The sequence below is a fragment of the Aquarana catesbeiana genome, linkage group LG12, assembly GCF_042186555.1.
Source record: "Aquarana catesbeiana isolate 2022-GZ linkage group LG12, ASM4218655v1, whole genome shotgun sequence".
NCBI lineage: Eukaryota > Metazoa > Chordata > Amphibia > Anura > Ranidae > Aquarana > Aquarana catesbeiana.
This window is the reverse complement of record NC_133335.1, coordinates 61,274,960-61,292,566: the sequence shown is the minus strand read 5'-3', so window position 1 is coordinate 61,292,566 and position 17,607 is coordinate 61,274,960. Positions and strand designations below refer to the sequence as shown.

General features: G+C 46.7%; 1 protein-coding gene across 1 annotated transcript in view; it reads right to left on the bottom strand.

The window, feature by feature from the left end:
- JUP (junction plakoglobin) overlaps positions 1-12,887 on the bottom strand; it is a 99,060-nt gene extending 86,173 nt beyond the window's left edge. Inside the window, exon 1 of the mRNA XM_073607907.1 lies at positions 12,756-12,887. The gene's annotated coding sequence lies outside the window, so the exon portion shown is untranslated. The remainder of the gene's footprint in view (positions 1-12,755) is intronic.
- Positions 12,888-17,607: the final 4,720 nt, after the last annotated feature.

Here is a 17,607-nt window from a genome sequence, read left to right as displayed (position 1 = left end):
TCAACTAGTCCCAACACATGCCAGGGAAAGAACTAGTCAAGCAAGAGCAATTCTGGCTCATCTTTGCCCCTGGGTGACCTTACTCCCTCCTTGGTGTCGCACTGTCGGCTTGAATCGAGGAGGGGGGGGGGGGGATACAAAAAAAAACACACTTTTTTCAGGCCAGCCACACACTGGTTACCAGTACTAAAGAACAGCCTTCATATTTTCATTAGACCCTGCACTGGTGTGTTGCAGTTAATGGTTCTTCGCTAGACTGCCTCCGGCTCAGCCCAGAAAGGGGTTAAACATGTAGGAAGTCCATCTTGCTGAACACAATGAAATCAGATTTCAGATGCATCACAAGCTGCCAGGAAAAGAATTTCCATTTGTTTGAAAAGCAAAACAAAAAAAAAAAAAAAAAAACAAAAAAAAAAAAAAAAGAAAAAGATTCCAACTGGCAGGATGGTGGTGCCAAAAATAGCCGGTACAACTACACTGCAATTGCCTTGGGAAGCGGCATCTGCCAAATGTGGAGCCTTTGCATACAAGAGGCTGTGTAAACAGCTAAACAATAAGTCTGCAATATGGCTTTACATCATCCGGGCTGCCGGTTTTGTTATATCCAAACATATGTGATCATACAATGTGTCGTCAATGACCAGACATGCCAGTTAAGTCAAAAAACATGCTTTAAGCATTTTAAACCCAAACGCTTTGTTTTCCAATACAGCTTGTCTCTTGTACAGTTTTTATTATCCCTCCAAGTGGCTTTACCCCAGTGTCTCCCATTTTCAGAGACCACAATTATTTCTGTAGGGAGTTTCAACTATGCCTCATTGTGTGCCCTGTCTAAATCAGCATTGCTCAGCTTTCATCAGTTATAGCACCCATTAAAAGCATGCAAAATCTTGAGGTACCCCAGTTTAAAATAGGGTCCCCCACTGACCAGAATCCTTAACACCCCCCCCCCTTTCACACCAGAGTCCTCAGTCCCTCCTACCCACTCCCCTTCACACCAGAGTCCTCAGTCCCTCCTACCCACTCCCTTTCACACCAGAGTCCTCAGTCCCTCCTACCCACTCCCCTTCACACCAGAGTCCTCCGTCCCTCCTACCCACTCCCCTTCACACCAGAGTCCTCCGTCCCTCCTACCCACTCCCCTTCACACCAGAGTCCTCCGTCCCTCCTACCCACTCCCCTTCACACCAGAGTCCTCCGTCCCTCCTACCCACTCCCCTTCACACCAGAGTCCTCCGTCCCTCCTACCCACTCCCCTTCACACCAGAGTCCTCCGTCCCTCCTACCCACTCCCCTTCACACCAGAGTCCTCCGTCCCTCCTACCCACTCCCCTTCACACCAGAGTCCTCCGTCCCTCCTACCCACTCCCTTTCACACCAGAGTCCTCCGTCCCTCCTACCCACTCCCCTTCACACCAGAGTCCTCCGTCCCTCCTACCCACTCCCCTTCACACCAGAGTCCTCCGTCCCTCCTACCCACTCCCTTTCACACCAGAGTCCTCCGTCCCTCCTACCCACTCCCCTTCACACCAGAGTCCTCAGTCCCTCCTACCCACTCCCCTTCACACCAGAGTCCTCCGTCCCTCCTACCCACTCCCCTTCACACCAGAGTCCTCCGTCCCTCCTACCCACTCCCCTTCACACCAGAGTCCTCAGTCCCTCCTACCCACTCCCTTTCACACCAGAGTCCTCAGTCCCTCCTACCCACTCCCTTTCAGAGTTCTCAGTTGCCTCCAACATTTTTACAAGAGAGAGAGTCCTACCTTCTGGTCTTCACAATAGTGCAGATGTGGCAGCACAGAAATGGGCGGGGGGGGGGGGGGGAATATTCCTAAAAGGAGGTAGACTTCCATCCTCTTACGGGTGCTGGGGCTGCCCTGAATATCACCCACCCTGGATTAGCACCAAGCATTTCCACAGCGCCGGTAGCCAGCCCACCTGCACCATGGAAATACATGATGTGCTGTGCAAATATACCAGATGAAGAGTGTCATCCCTGACGACCTCAGGTGGCACACCAGGGTGCTGTAGTAGTTGCGAAAGCTGGTCTATATGAATGGCTCAACCAACTCCAATGCAAGCAATATTGACAGGTGAGGGTACAAATTTGACTGTGGCAAATTTTTGAAAATGCTAGAGATAACCAACAGGTTGATTGAATGGCACAATAACGCAGACTAAACTGATTGTACTCTATACACGAATGACACGGATTCAAAAAAGAACCATTGTAATGGCATATACAAATAACTACCAGAGCAGCAAATACTGCTGTATGGTGCATCTCTAGCAAAACATTTTTTTGGGGGAAGGTTCAACCTCCGTCAGGTTTTTATTAAGGGTGCACTGAACTGAAAATTCTGGACCAAAACTGAAAATTCAGGATGCAACCGAAAGAGTTTTAATTTTTTTTGTATAATGTGGCTGGAGTTTTGCATTGAAGTCAATGGGGACACAGCATGCCATTATCGGCACTTCCCCCCTCCCTCATCAGCAAAACACTGATAACCCTATTTTCATCCGATATATCAGTGCATCCCTATTTTTATTGCCATTTGTGTCCTCATTTGAAAAATGTACCCCTTTATTTGAAATCAATGGAAAAAAAAAAAAAAAAAAAAACACAAACTTTTTTAGGAGTTATCCCCAGAACAAGGAGGGGGAATATTCCAATGGGGACACCTCTTCCAGAGACAACTGTCTAAAAGCTGGCTGTACACTAGTAGAAAATTCTGTTTGAAGTTTGTTTTAAGAACATGCATTTGATTTTGTAATGGTTAGTTGGGTCAAACTGACATTCATTTCGACCGCATCGATGAGAACATTTAAAAAAAAGGAGCAAGATGGAGATTTACATCAAAACAATGGAACTTCTAAATAGGGCTGAAACAACTAATCGATTCATCGACAACTAATCGATTATGTAATTAATCGATTACTATTTTCATAATCGATTAATCGGCCAGTAACATAATGGGGTTAAAAAAGCTAAAATTAGCCCTATATAGTACAAAAAGAGCAAATAATCTCTACTGTAAATATTACTTTCACGGTTGCACAGTAAAAAAACTATTTTTTTTTTTTTTAACTCCATTATGTTACTAAATGTCTTTAGGCCTGGTTCCCATCCATGTGTTTTTTGGTGCTTTTTGCAGAAATGCACTACAGTTCATGTAACGTTCACATCTATGCTTTTTTCAGCTGCTGTGTATTTGGAAAGGGTCAAGGACCTTTTTCAATGCAAAACTGTGCTTTTTTGGTTCAATATACTTCAATGGAGAAGCTGCAGAAAAGCATGTAATATTACAGTTCTGTTTGAAAATCTGCAAAACAGTCTAGAATTTTTTTTTCTTTAAATAAAAAAAATTGATCTGAGTCCAGATTCAACCTCTAATAGTATATAGAGTATATCTCTTCTGTCTATTATTCTCAGAGAGGTTTAAAGATTTTACTCCCTAACCGTATAGTTGGTTATTTATATTTACCCCTGCGTATAAAGATATTTAGGAAGAAATTGCCTTTTTTTAAACTTTACATATTAACTAAATGATACACCACACTTTTTTTAAGGTTATTAACCGATTAATCGATTAATCGAAACAATAATCGGCCAACTAATCGATTATGAAAATAATCGTTAGTTGCAGCCCTACTTCTAAACAGCATATGTGGTTTTATGCGGGAAAGTCCATTCAAATATTAAAAGATACTGGAGTAAGGCCAGTTTAAAGTGGTTGTAAATTCTTACAGACCACTTTTACCTACAGGTAAGCCTAGTTTAAGGCTTACCTGTAGGTGCAAGAAATATCTCCTAAACCTACACGGTTTAGGAGATATTTCCAAAAGACAGGCACCGATGTCTACGGCACATAGGTGCACTGAGCGTGCCGTTTCTAACGGTGATCATGCCGTTAGTGGCGGCACTAGCGCGCATGCACGGGAGTGACATTGCGGCTCCGGCCAATCACAGCGCCGGAGCCGCGATACCCAGAAAGAAGATGGATGCTTCATGGAAGAAGGGACAGCAGTGGCATCGCAGGCTCCTGTGACAGGTAAGTGACACATAATGGGTTACTATGCGACGCATAGTAGCCCATTATGCTTTACCTTTCCAGGGAAACAGAGGAAGTAAACCCATCAGGGTTTACTTCCTCTTTAAGCCCCCATCACAAGATCTGAAGCACTTCCAAATGCTCAACATCAGATTTCCAGGTTATTTTTTTTACCTGGAAAGTGGACAGCTACAATGGCAGATGTAAACTTCAAAATTTTTTTCTGCTGCGATTCAAGCAGTAAAGCCAAAAGGATCACTATTACACTCCAGTGGAAAGGTTCCCTTTAAATGAAACTGTTAACCTGCAAATGCTATAAATGAAAGCCAACTGACAGACGTCTAATCTGCTCTACCAAGGGGGTAGAGCAGATCCTGGCACCCATCCACAGAAACCACTAAGCAGCAGACTGACCCCATCAGGTGAGAGACATGTGTCAACAGAACCCGCTCATCATAGTGTTTGCACAGTCTGTACCTTCCAGGTAAAATACTCAGCGATTACAGGCTACTCATCCAGCAGGCCAAGCCTTCCTCAAGCCAGCAACACCCAAGTTGCCTTTACTTTCCTACAACTCTGCTCCAACCTGGTAGCGTCTGAGCCTCACCCCTGGCCCTGCCCTTGTCTGATTGCTCTTTGTAGTCAGAAACCTTCCCATGACTAAACTAGGGAGGACACCAGAAATTTCTCACATGGATGAGATATGGCAAGCTGGAACTGTTAACTCCTGCACCGCTAGAGCTCTGTAAGCAACTAAGCAGGCCAACCCACTGGAAAGGGGGTGACCGGTATGCCACATACACTTCAGGGGGACAAATAAAGTTGCTCTAAGCGGCCAGATTCCAGCTATTTTACAAGGAAATTTTAGAGAAAAGGGTACCAACACCACACATGGTTTTTTGTTTTTTTTGGAAACCGAAAGGCCAAATACTACATATAAAATGATAAAACACACATTGTAGTTTAACAAGCCCAAAAGGCCAAAGAAGGCACACGCAAAACAAAAGTAGCGGATAAGGTGGAGATTCCACACAAAGTGACATGATCAGGCCTGTTCATAAAGAAGGCCAAACTATTGGTAAGCCTTATACGTTATCGCAAGTGCTTCAGGGACCCACAGCGGATTTAGTACCGATTAAAAAGGTCAGACTGATGACAACTCGCCAGCAAGGAGGATAGTAAGGAGAGCAAAGAAACATGTTATACTTACCTACCCTGTGCAGTTGGTTTTGCACAGAGCAGCCAGGATCCTCCTCTTCTCGGGTCCCTCTTTGCTCCTCCTGGCCCCTCCCTCCTATCAAGTGCCCCCACAGTCAGCAGCTTCCTATGGGGGCACTGGAGCAAAGTCATAGAATGCATTAAGATGAACCTTCTGCCTTTACAACTCCTTTAAGGCTTCTCCTCCTACAGCGGAAAGGATATATCTACAATATATCACAAAAGGCTATACCCTCAGTGTGAATCCCTGACCATGTGTGAAGCGCTCTCACCTTTGTGTTCTAGGCATAGGAAGTCGCCCTTGGGTCCCTCAAGATCCTCACATGAAATCATGTCAACAGATCTCGACTTTGGGCTCCTCTAGACAAAGGAAATTGCCTTTGGGCCCCTCAAGACACTCACATGAACCCACAAACTTGTGTGAAGAGATCTTGCCTTTGGGCTCCTCTAGGCATAGGAAGCCGCCTTTGGGCTCCACAAGACCCAAGTCAGTGAACAACCAGGATATACCAATAACTGAAAAAGTTACCTTTCTCAAAAGCAAACTTTCTTCATTTGCTATGAACCAGCCATGGTACACTTCTATCTTACAGACAGTTATTAAATTCTGTGGCTGAGATTAAAATTATTTCCACATTACCAGCAGAGGGAAAAAAATGCAAATCTTCTGACCTCAATTTTAATCAAATCAATATTTGTTGCTCCTCTTAAAATGTGCAGCAACAAACATCGTGGATCCTTTTCAAAATCCAATCAAAAAAAAAAGGGGAGGTATAGATTAGAACAATGGTGTGCACAGTTGGGTTTTATCAGGTGTCCTTCACCTGTGGTGATTCTCCCCCCCCCCCCCCCTGCACATTCCCAGTTTAGTACATATTTAAAAGAGAAAAAACACCACTTCATTGGAAGAACATTTACTGTAGACCAGTCATATATTTGCTAAAACGTCTGTATTTATCTTTGGAGATTCTTGCCTGCTTGTACTTTGTAGATACAAAGACAGGTCCTTCAAGTTCTGAATTCCTCACCCTAAGGCAGTGTGCGACAATCTGTCCCAGAGTTGTAATAAAAGAAAAACAGCTGAGAAAGCAAGGAATGACATTTCGGGGGAGGGCAGGGATGATGTTTTCCCTACATGGCTATTGTGGTTATAAAGGAAGAGAATGTTTTTGTCAACGCTGACTGCATATTGAAGTGGAAAGATAAACAAAATTACAAAATGGCTGGTGTAGCAATGATATATTTTAGGCGTGCATGGACAAGAAGCAGCTTCGCACATTAGGCTGGGTTTCCACCTAAGCACTCTCAATGTAGTATATTGTATTGGATGTTGCAGTGTGACTTGGATATGCATTGCTTTCTTCTCTCTTTCTGATGTGCTTTACATGACAACGTGTTTTCTTGCTCTACTGGATTTCAAAAGGGTCAACATTCAATATTAACATACAAGTGCCAACCTAGCCTAAATGACAAGATGAACCTGTATGCCAAGAGACACTCAAGTACCTAAAAGCATTCTAATGGATCAAAAATGTATATAAAAAAAATAAATAAATAAAGACCACGCCTGTTACCCCTATTGGGCCCAGATGAAAATTCAGACTTCAGCATAGATGCAGTCTATACTCTGTTGTAGTGTGAACAGGGCACACAGAAAACAATTGTTATGGTGTGCCTTTGCTGAGACATGAGAACTTTTCTAGCACAGAAAACTTCAGGTCTAAACATGCACCTGAGACCTGGTTCCTTAATACTAGGGGTCTCCAAACTAACAACGTGCCAGTTTACTGTCTTTCAGACTGACTTTAGGGTGGCTGGACTGTGGCCATTGGGAGTAGAAAATGTTGTTGGGCCTCAGTGGCAAGAAGAGAGCCCCATCGTTGGGCCTTAGTGGCGGGAATAATGGCCTATGGTTGGGGTCAGTGGGGAGAATGGTGCCTTTATTTATATATTATTTCTGCGGCCATACAATAGCAGAACTTCAACCGATACCAAAATACTCAAAAGGTTAGTTCTCAAAATCATCAAGGACCCAAAAGCAATCCAGGTAAAAATTATCCAAGGTCAACTCCACCCAAACCTAAAATATTTCAGTCCTGGGTGATTGCTGGCAAGTAAAATCACGTTGTATTCTTCCATCTTAAGAGCTCCACTGATAACATTTCCCCACAAGCGTTCTCCATTACTTCCATTTGTAGAAGCTACTGTCATGTTCCTCTTATGTATACTCCATATTGTAGAACAAAAAAACAACTGAGGAGCCCAAATTCAAGGACAGATGACTGCTGTGGAATTTTGGTAAGGGGCACAAATTAGGAAATACACACTTCATGTGTTTAATCAGGCATCAATCAAGTCAGAAGGTTTTGTAGGTATCTGGAGAACTAATTGAAAGGTCAGCAAATCTACAACCAACATAAATATTTGTAAATTGTACAAAAATAACAGAGCTCTGGTCAGAAGGTTGCATAACTGCCACTCCACATCTACTGGAATGGACTACAGGTGAATACCAGCAAAACGGTAGATCCATGGGGCCAAAACAGCTGGACAGATTGTCTAGGGAAGTCTCTCAACCAAGGTTCAAAGGGTTCCTTGATGAGCAATGAGAATTTTTTTTATATGCAACTAAATTATCTAATCTCTCTAACATCTTAAACCTGAAGGCCAACGTAAGGAAGCCCATACATTAGTCAGTTTGCTACCCCCAAAACCCCCCTCTCGCCAGCAGTCTTGAAAATAGACTGTTTCTGAGGTGAGCACGCTCCATAGACAGGAACTGTTGGACTGGGGGGGGCATGGTTTTCAGGAGGATTGGCAGATCAGGGGGAGTATAAAAACTCTCTGCTTGACCCCAAGAAAATTATATAAGCAGTTGACCCATGCAGTGCGGGCACAGCTCAAAAAAAAAAAAAAAAAAAAAAAAAAAAGTGACCGGAGATGGGCTTTAAGGCATAAATTTAACTTTAGCTTGTTATTTTTGACTGGAGCAATGCTTAAGCCCTAGTTCACACCTAATCAGGCTTTGAAATTGTGCGATTACTTGAAATTGCATGATTTCAAAGCTGCATGTCAGTTTCATTTCAGACAATAGAGTGGGTTTGAATGACATTAGCTTCAGATGTTACCAAAAGCATCACTCATGGTAAGTCGCTTGGTGTCACCAATTGCACTCTCAGTAACAAAGGCTTCCGGGTTGTCGATCAATGCCACAAGTCTAGTTCAGCCCATAGTACAAGGCGAAGCTGAGCGCCAAGGGTATGAATGGCACTTGTCAGAAATGCATATCAACCACTTTCAGGATTAATAAACCCTACGCCAGCTCATTACCAATATTTTCACTAGCCATGGTTGGACCCTAAGCCACCCTGATCCCTTTCCCTTCATAACGGTGACCGGCCATGTGTCTACAAATACCTCTCCATCACGCTGAAACAAAAACACTGCGCCAAGTCAGACAGCGACCTAAATCATGTGCTTACTAATGACAAAAGGCAGAATTTCACCCACACAAGCGCCCATTGTCCAGCTCAATAAAAGCCTGTTACTTTAAAGAATATTCCCATTAGTGGCGGCTGGCCGGTGGGCAGAGGACCTATTCCGATGCAGCGTACAAAGTTCACCAATGCACAGGACAAAGGAGGATGCGCTCTTCCCGTTCCAATGACAGCAGCCGGGGGGGGGGGGGGGGGTTAGAGAAGCCAGCATACACCTGATGTTGACACAGCACATCCAGACATTAGTTTAACAGTTCGCAAAAGTGTGATGCTAAAAAAAAATTTGTAAATAAGTCTGTGTTGACAGTTCTCTGTTATAGTGAAAAAATAAAAATATTAATCTATCATCAATCCAACAGAAATGCATAACTTTTTTAATATATTCCAACAGAAGCGCATTATTGAAAAAAAAAAAATATAAATAAAAAAAATTAAATGATAATATAAAAACCAACAGAAGCTCATAAAAATAAAAATAGTACATGGATTGCATCTCTTGTGAAGTTCCACAGCAAACCACAAGGACCACAGGTAGGAGGAGATGATAAAGGAAGCAATGCCAGCCCACGATGAGATCATGCTAGGAAGAGTAGAGATGACGCTTGCCTTACGACACACAGGGTTATATGTATGAAGGCAATGCAAAGTGTAATAACCCAGTGAGATCTGATCTCAGCACGATATAAAAAAAACCCCACACCACAAAGAGAAACCAACAATGGTGTAAATAAAAAGCAAATACAATGAGGTTCATGTTCAGCAGACGTCCCATACCAGCTACAGGTAACCTGCAATACTCTGGGACATTGGACAAGTTTAGACTCCAGGCTTGCAACACATAATGACCGCTCCCGTAAAATCTACTTCCAACATAAAGTTATGGAACTATGCTGCCAGATTTCAAGTTCAGATTCCCCAAGAGACAAATTTTATTTTTATTTATTTCAGGTACTTATATAGCGCCGTCAATTTACGCAACACTTTACATATACATTGTACATTCACATCAGTCCCTACCCTCAAGGAGCTTACAATCTAAGGTCCCTAACTCACATTCATACATACTAGGGACAATTTAGACAGGAGCCAATTAACCTACCAGCATGTCTTTGGAGTGTGGGAGGAAACCGGAGTACCCGGAGGAAACCCACGCAGGCACAGGGAGAACATACAAACTCCAGGCAGGTAGTGTCGTGGTTGGGATTCGAACCAGCGACCCTTCTTACTGCTAGGCAAGAGTGCTACCCACTACACCACTGTGCCGCCCACAAATAAATTGATATACAAATGTAGTACTGGAGAGTAGGCAAGATTCAGGGCAAACCTGAAAGTCACAAAACTCCAGGTCAGATTAAACAAGATTATATAGAATCCAGAAGCGAAAAAGTCACATCTCAAAGCCAGAAAGATTTAATCTCAACACATAAAACCAGAAGAACTTTAGATTGGACCTAGGGCAGCCTCTCAACTTGTTTACCCCAGAGGAACCACTGAAAGGTCTAGTTGAGCCATCACAAAGTCTATAGGAAGAATGTCCCCCATATCGTGGCAGTTAGCAGGAAGAATGCTGTTGCCCCCCTCCCCCCCGTTGCGGTTAGCAGGAAGAGCACCCTCCCCGTACGGTTAGCAGAGAGAGCACCCCCCCCCGTACAGTAAGCAGGAAGAACATTCCCCATACGATGGTGGTCAGGTAGCAAAAATGTCCCTCACATTGGGGGTCAATGGGAAGAATGCCCTTCATACGGGTCATGTTCAGTGGGAATAAAAAACCCACCTCTTTCTGTGGGTAGAAGGTTCCCCTTGTGCCGTTGGTGGTCAGGGGGAGAACGCTCCTCACGTTGGTGGTCAAGGGGTGGGGGGGGAAGAGAGAACGCTCCTCACGTTGGTGGTCAAGGGGTGGGGTGGGGGGGGGGGAGAGAGAACGCACCTCACGTTGGTGGTCAAGGTGGGGGGGGGGGAAGAGAGAACGCTCCTCACGTTGGTGGTCAAGGGGTGGGGGGGAAGAGAGAACGCTCCTCACGTTGGTGGTCAAGGGGTGGGGGGGGGGGGAGAGAGAACGCTCCTCACGTTGGTGGTCAAGGGGTGGGGGGGGGGGGGGAGAGAGAACGCTCCTCACGTTGGTGGTCAAGGGGTGGGGGTGGGGGGGGGGAAGAGAGAACGCTCCTCACGTTGGTGGTCAAGGGGTGGGGGGGGAGAGAGAACGCTCCTCACGTTGGTGGTCAAGGGGTGGGGGGGGGAGAGAGAACGCTCCTCACGTTGGTGGTCAAGGGGGGGGGGGGGGAGAGAGAACGCTCCTCACGTTGGTGGTCAAGGGGGGGGGGGGGGGAGAGAGAACGCTCCTCACGTTGGTGGTCAAGGGGTGGGGGGGGGGGAGAGAGAACGCTCCTCACGTTGGTGGTCAAGGGGTGGGGGGGGGAGAGAGAACGCTCCTCACGTTGGTGGTCAAGGGGTGGGGGGGGGGAGAGAGAACGCTCCTCACGTTGGTGGTCAAGGGGTGGGGGGGGGGGGGAGAGAGAACGCTCCTCACGTTGGTGGTCAAGGGGTGGGGGGGGGGGGAGAGAGAACGCTCCTCACGTTGGTGGTCAAGGGGTGGGGGGGGGGGGAGAGAACGCTCCTCACGTTGGTGGTCAAGGGGTGGGGGGGGGGGGGGAGAGAGAACGCTCCTCACGTTGGTGGTCAAGGGGTGGGGGGGGGGAGAGAGAGAACGCTCCTCACGTTGGTGGTCAAGGGGTGGGGGGGGGGAGAGAGAGAACGCTCCTCACATTGGTGGTCAAGGGGTGGGGGGGGAAGAGAGAACGCTCCTCACGTTGGTGGTCAAGGGGTGGGGGGGGGAAGAGAGAACGCACCTCACTTTGGTGGTCAAGGGGTGGGGGAAGAGAGAACGCACCTCACTTTGGTGATCAAGGGGTGGGGGAAGAGAGAACGCACCTCACTTTGGTGGTCAAGGGGTGGGGGAAGAGAGAACGCACCTCACTTTGGTGGTCAAGGGGTGGGGGAAGAGAGAACGCACCTCACTTTGGTGGTCAAGGGGTGGGGGAAGAGAGAACGCACCTCACTTTGGTGGTCAAGGGGTGGGGGAAGAGAGAACGCACCTCACTTTGGTGGTCAAGGGGTGGGGGAAGAGAGAACGCACCTCACGTTGGTGGTCAAGGGGTGGGGGAAGAGAGAACGCACCTCACGTTGGTGGTCAAGGGGTGAGAACGCCCCTCACGTTGGTGGTGAGAACATCAACCTTAGAGACCGCTATAAAGCTCATGGCGTCCTACAACTGGCTCTTCCAAGTGGCATTGGCCCTGGAACCATGCAGGTGCCATCAAATAGAAGGCAACAAGGTTTCCAAGGGTGCCATGAGTTGTTTACTTATATTTAAGAGTCTGGAGAAACCCTGGTTGAGAAAGTGTAATCTAGAACATATAGGGAACACTAGAAACTCATCCAACATACGTCCCTCCAGTGAGAACACCTCAGAGACAATAGACAGAAGTTCTAAGTCTCAGCAGACATTACCACACATGGGGACTGGTCCACCCATCCAACCTCCAGACATCGGTCTACCTACACAATCCCTTGTCCCTCCAATTGTCCGGCCAAGGTGAACAAACACAAATGAGACAAACATTTCCTCCAATCTGATCTCCATGACTAGACCAGCAGACCATTGTTCTCCACTAGGAACACTACAAGACCAACACCCTACAAGATAGTAAAGGCTGACCCTACACTATCCGATCTGATTGTACAATCTCCTTTAGCTGACCAATTGAATAGTTATGTTTGTCCCCATATCATTTGGTAAGTCTAAAAGGAGATCGTACAGATTATGTGGTGTATGGACATCCTTTACACACCAGCTGCAGCCACAATCCTGACATAAGAAACAATGAGCGATGAGACAATGCCAGTTCCTCCCCCCACTACAAGCGCCCATTCCGTCCACATGGTACCCAGTGAGCCCCAGCCTAGGAGGAGGCGGGACAGGTCCTCTTACCCCTAGGTGCCAGGCGCTGGAGGAGGTGGCGGTATCCTGTGACTGCGCTCCGGACTCACTCCGACAACTAAACCCTCAACCCCGAGCCTGCTGACAGCGACACCCCCCGCCCGACCAATGAGGAGACGCCCCTACCCCAGCGCCGCCCCCGTCCTACCGCTCTTATTGGTCGGTACAGTAATCAATCCCCGGGTCTCTCGCCGCGTCGTCCCCGCCCTGAGTAACCTGATTGGCCAAGGCGAATGTCGCTCAATCTGCTTTCTCGCTGTGCTTCTGGGACTCACTGGTTATTGGGTACAAGTTCACACAGAAGACGGTGATTGGCTGGTGGCGATCTCAGTCAAACAAAGTTCAGCCAATAAGAGGGGATGGCACCGCCCTGGAATGACGATATGGGGTTCACCTGGCCAGGTGAGTAATAGTGAAGGGTGTGTGTGAGTCACAGAGTGGCAGACACCGAAACATACACAGTGCCCGGCCTTCCTGACACACGGCTCATGTATCAGCATGTGGGGGGGGAACTGGCAGATATAAAGTCCATTCCCAGCCCCCTCTCCTCCATCTATTCCTTGCACAGCACCACGTGACCACCCCTGGCATATGTACTAATATTATCATTTCCAATAGCAGACAAGTACACCATGTTGTATGGCGACACGACCGATAATTGGGGCGCTTTTCTGCATTGGAAGCCCGGCGATTCCAAGCGCAACACATTAAGGCTCCAAAATCACGCATTTTTGTGGGCGTTTACGTGCTAAAAACACAGTTGCGGCACCAATTCATTGTTAACGGCAAGAAGATGCGTGGAAAAAATGAGCAGCAAAAGGTGCGGTACAAAAAAACGCAAGTCTCAACGCGGCATAAACTAGTTTTCAGCTTGTAGGGTAGCCTATGGGGCTGCACTAAATAGTTTGATTTCATTTTATTGCACACAAACACAATACAATACCCATTTTGTTGGTAAAATATAAAAGATGATGTCACGCCGAGTAACTAGATACCTAACATGCCATGCTTTAAAATTGCGTACACTTGTGGAATGGCGGCAAACTACAGTACTTCAAATTCTCCATAGGCAAAACTTTAACCACTTGTCGACCGCGCAGTCGCTATAGCCGAATGACGGCATATATTTTCTGAAAGCAGAGACCCTGGAGAATAAAATGGCTGTAGTTCAAATTTTTTATGTCACAAGATATCAGCGCATGGGTTTATCAAGCAGAAAAATTTCCTTGTTGGCAAGCACAGAGGTCAGACGTTTCTTGTAGTTGGTTACCAGATTCACACACTCTCAGGAGGGATTTTGGTCCACTCTTCTTTACAAATCTTCTCCAAATCCTTAAAGTGTAAGTTCATCTTTACAGATAATTTGTAAGGTGAACTTACACTGGACCCTGTCCTCATCGCACCCTGCTAACCTGGAGAGCGAAATTGTTCATTCTGACACATCGTATCGTCGCTTTACCAGTCAGGGGATTTGAAATCCCAGTGGCTTTCTCTCCTCTTTGCCAGGGGTGACAGGACAGGCTACGTGGGTTCTGATTGGTCGGCGCCACCCATCGATACACATGGGCGGAAGTGTCAGATCACGTACTATGCATGTGATCTGGCACCGAGCGGCCGACCTGTCGCAGTAAATGTACGTGGGGCGGTTAAAAGCCCCTAGGTCAGTGATGGCAAACCTTGGCACCCCAGATGTTTTGGAACTACATTTCCCATGATGCTCATGCACTCTGCAGTGTAGTGGAGCATCATGGGAAATGTAGTTCCGAAACATCTGGGGTGCCAAGGTTTGCCATCACTGCCCTAGGTCATCAGTTTTGGACCAAAAGTCACCTAATGTAATGTCTTTGTGACGGGTACTCCTTATGAGAACTTTGAGATCTATTAGACCCCTGATGTCTCATTTGCCCTCCATTGAAGCTAAAGGAGTACAGATTGCACACCATTAGCTTCTTCCCACAGCAGCCGGGAAAAGTGACAGACAAACCCGCAAGTCATGTAATATACAATGCATGCTAGGTAGGGGAGATCAGCAGATGGACATTTTCTGGTCTCTCACCCCTCTACCCAGCGATGAGGGAATCGATCGGGTGGCTGTATTATCACAACACAAAGCACTGGGTTTATTTTTGTCATTTCTATGCATCTCAGCCAAGGTGCATGAATTGACCAACAGTAACATGAGGTGTTGTGAAAAAAATTCCAAACGCCATTTTTACACCATGCACCACAAGCCACCTAAAGGCAGCACTGTGGTGTGAACAGGGCACATAGAAAACAATGGTGCCCTATTGCCCTGGTGTTGAGCCTGCATTGATCTGCACAGCTCAGCTGAAGTGGTATGAACGAGCAATAAAAAATGCTGGGATGCTGTATGTCCAAGGCGTTCAAGCTGATCGTTCCATAATCGGCAACAAATGAAAAATTAAAGTATCACATGATCTCAGAATGATTAAAATGCCCATGCACGTAAAGATAACGCAAAATCCATAGATCCACCATCCATGCTTAAAGTGGTTGTAAACCCTTACCTATACCCAGTGAAGTGACTGGCCTCAGGTGATACACAGAGATGAAGCAGATCTCCCTACATGAGTTGTACCTGTGTAACTACAGTCGTCTTCCCCCTACATCCATTCAAAGTGCAGAAATTTACGCAGGATCTCTCAGCTCTGAAAAGCAGGGGGTGGAGAGCTGAAGTTACATCAGTGAGGAGAGCTCTGAGAGCTGATTGGAGGGAAGGGACACACCCCTTTTCACACAGCAGGCAGGAAGAGTTGAGTGATATAGAAAAAAAGAAAATGACTCCTGCGCACAAGTGGTCAACCAGATATATGGAAAAATGACACAGGCCTTGCTGCCCTCAAGGATGGGGAATCCTAGCAAACAAAGACAAAAAGAGAGAGGGGCGCACCGGCCATGTGCATTATCTTTTGTAAAACATTTATTGAATAAAATGATAAAAGAAATTACTCACAAGCAGTTGTACAATCAGGTGCCATAAAACTCGAGCAGCAACAAGCAGCAAGTAGTTATAGTGATGAGTGAAACTTTCCAAAGGTCTTAGAGGAACATACAGGCATCACTACTAGCTAATGCGTTTCGAAGGGCACGTCCCTTCTTCATCAGAGCTCAGCAGACTAGAGTTGAGTTGAGTATGTCAATCACAGGCTGTGCCCTCCCCGTCACCATTTTTCTCTCGGTGTCAGGAAAACTCGTTAGAAGTGATAGCGCAGGAAAGAGGCAGCGGACAGAAATGACACTTTGTGCTCTTGATGGAGACAAGCACACACTATAGAGGGATATGCTTTGTTCATATTTCATGTCTGAGGTTTACAACACACCCGTGAGGTTTACAGTGCACCCGTAGCTGTTAAAATACCTGCGTCTGATCAAATACACTTAAGGCACACTGGCTTTGAGCGGGTGGAAGGCATATGCGCACCATCCAGCCCCGCTGCTGCCAGCCTGTAAAACTATAAGGGTAGATTTAGACGTGCATCTAAATCTCCCTTGCCTATGAATCCCAATCTGTGTTCGGATCAGGCTCCAAAGGCTACTGACAGGTGGTGAAGAAGCAATGCGACGCCTCCTCAAACACCTGTTTTAGACCCATTTTTGCCGCCAAAGCGTCGCAACTGTGTTCCGATCACTACAAGTCAGGTGAACTTTGCAGCGGGCGCGAAGCATAAAAATGTCCCCGTCCACTGCCTGTTGCAGCTAAGGGTGGGCGGTTGGCGGGCAGCAAGTTGGCCCTGGCCGCAAGTCTTAACGAGGCCTAAGAGCCTGAAACCTGCTGCAGCTGGATGGTGCACCAAGTGGTACCAATGTTTTGGTCCATATGCACCCAAGGGACCCATGCCCAGATAGCAGACCTCCCACGTTCCAGGCATTTGTCCCTAGATGCACACTGCCCTAAACTTTGATAACGCTCAGTGAACCGTCAAGCTGCAGCAGTTTTCTGGCTCTCATAGAGTTTTACAGGCTGGATGGTGGACCCATGGCTTCCACTCTTACAAAAACTCTGGTATCTGATGCACGGGGCTCAACACCCAGTGTGCATGAGGCCTTAGAGTTGATATTAAAGGCAGATTTTTTTTTTTGTTAACAAACATGTTATACTTAGCTGCTCTGTGCAGTAGTTTTGCACAGAGCAGCCCCAATCCTCCTCTTCTCGGGTCCCCAGCTGCTGCTCCTGGCCCCTCCCTCCTGCTTACTGTCCACATAGCAAGCAGCTTGCTTGCAGTGCCACCTATCAGGATACCTGAGCAGGCTCGCTTCTGAGCCGTTGCTCTGTGTGTCTATTCACACACACACAGTGTGACTCAGTCCCGTCCCCGCTCTCTCCTCATTGGCTCACTGGCTGTGATTGACAGTAGTGGGAGGTAATGGCAGCCGCTGCTGTCTCAGGCAATGAGGGGGAAGAGAGCCGCTGCTCTCGTGCACATCTCTGTATCGGGATGGGGCTCAGGAAAATTTTAGGGGGGCTGGGGGGACTGCTGTACACAGAATTTTTTTACTTTCATGCAAAGAAGGCATAATGGTAAAAAAACTTTTAGCCTTTACAACCACTTTGCTGCTGGCCAAGAAGAACACTTATTCACTGTAGATTGAGATTCAGTGCAGTGCAGTCTGCACGACAGTAAGAGGGATCCAAGCACCTGTCTGACCCACATCTAGTAAGGATTGATAGTAAGGATTGATCCCTAAGGTTAAGGGGCCCTTGTGTAGCCACACAGTGTGCACAAACGTTATCTCCGCCTCTGGGAAGCAGAGATGTATAGCCGAGATAAGAGATATGGTCCATGGGCAGCTATAACTCAGACACTCCACAAAATATTGCTAA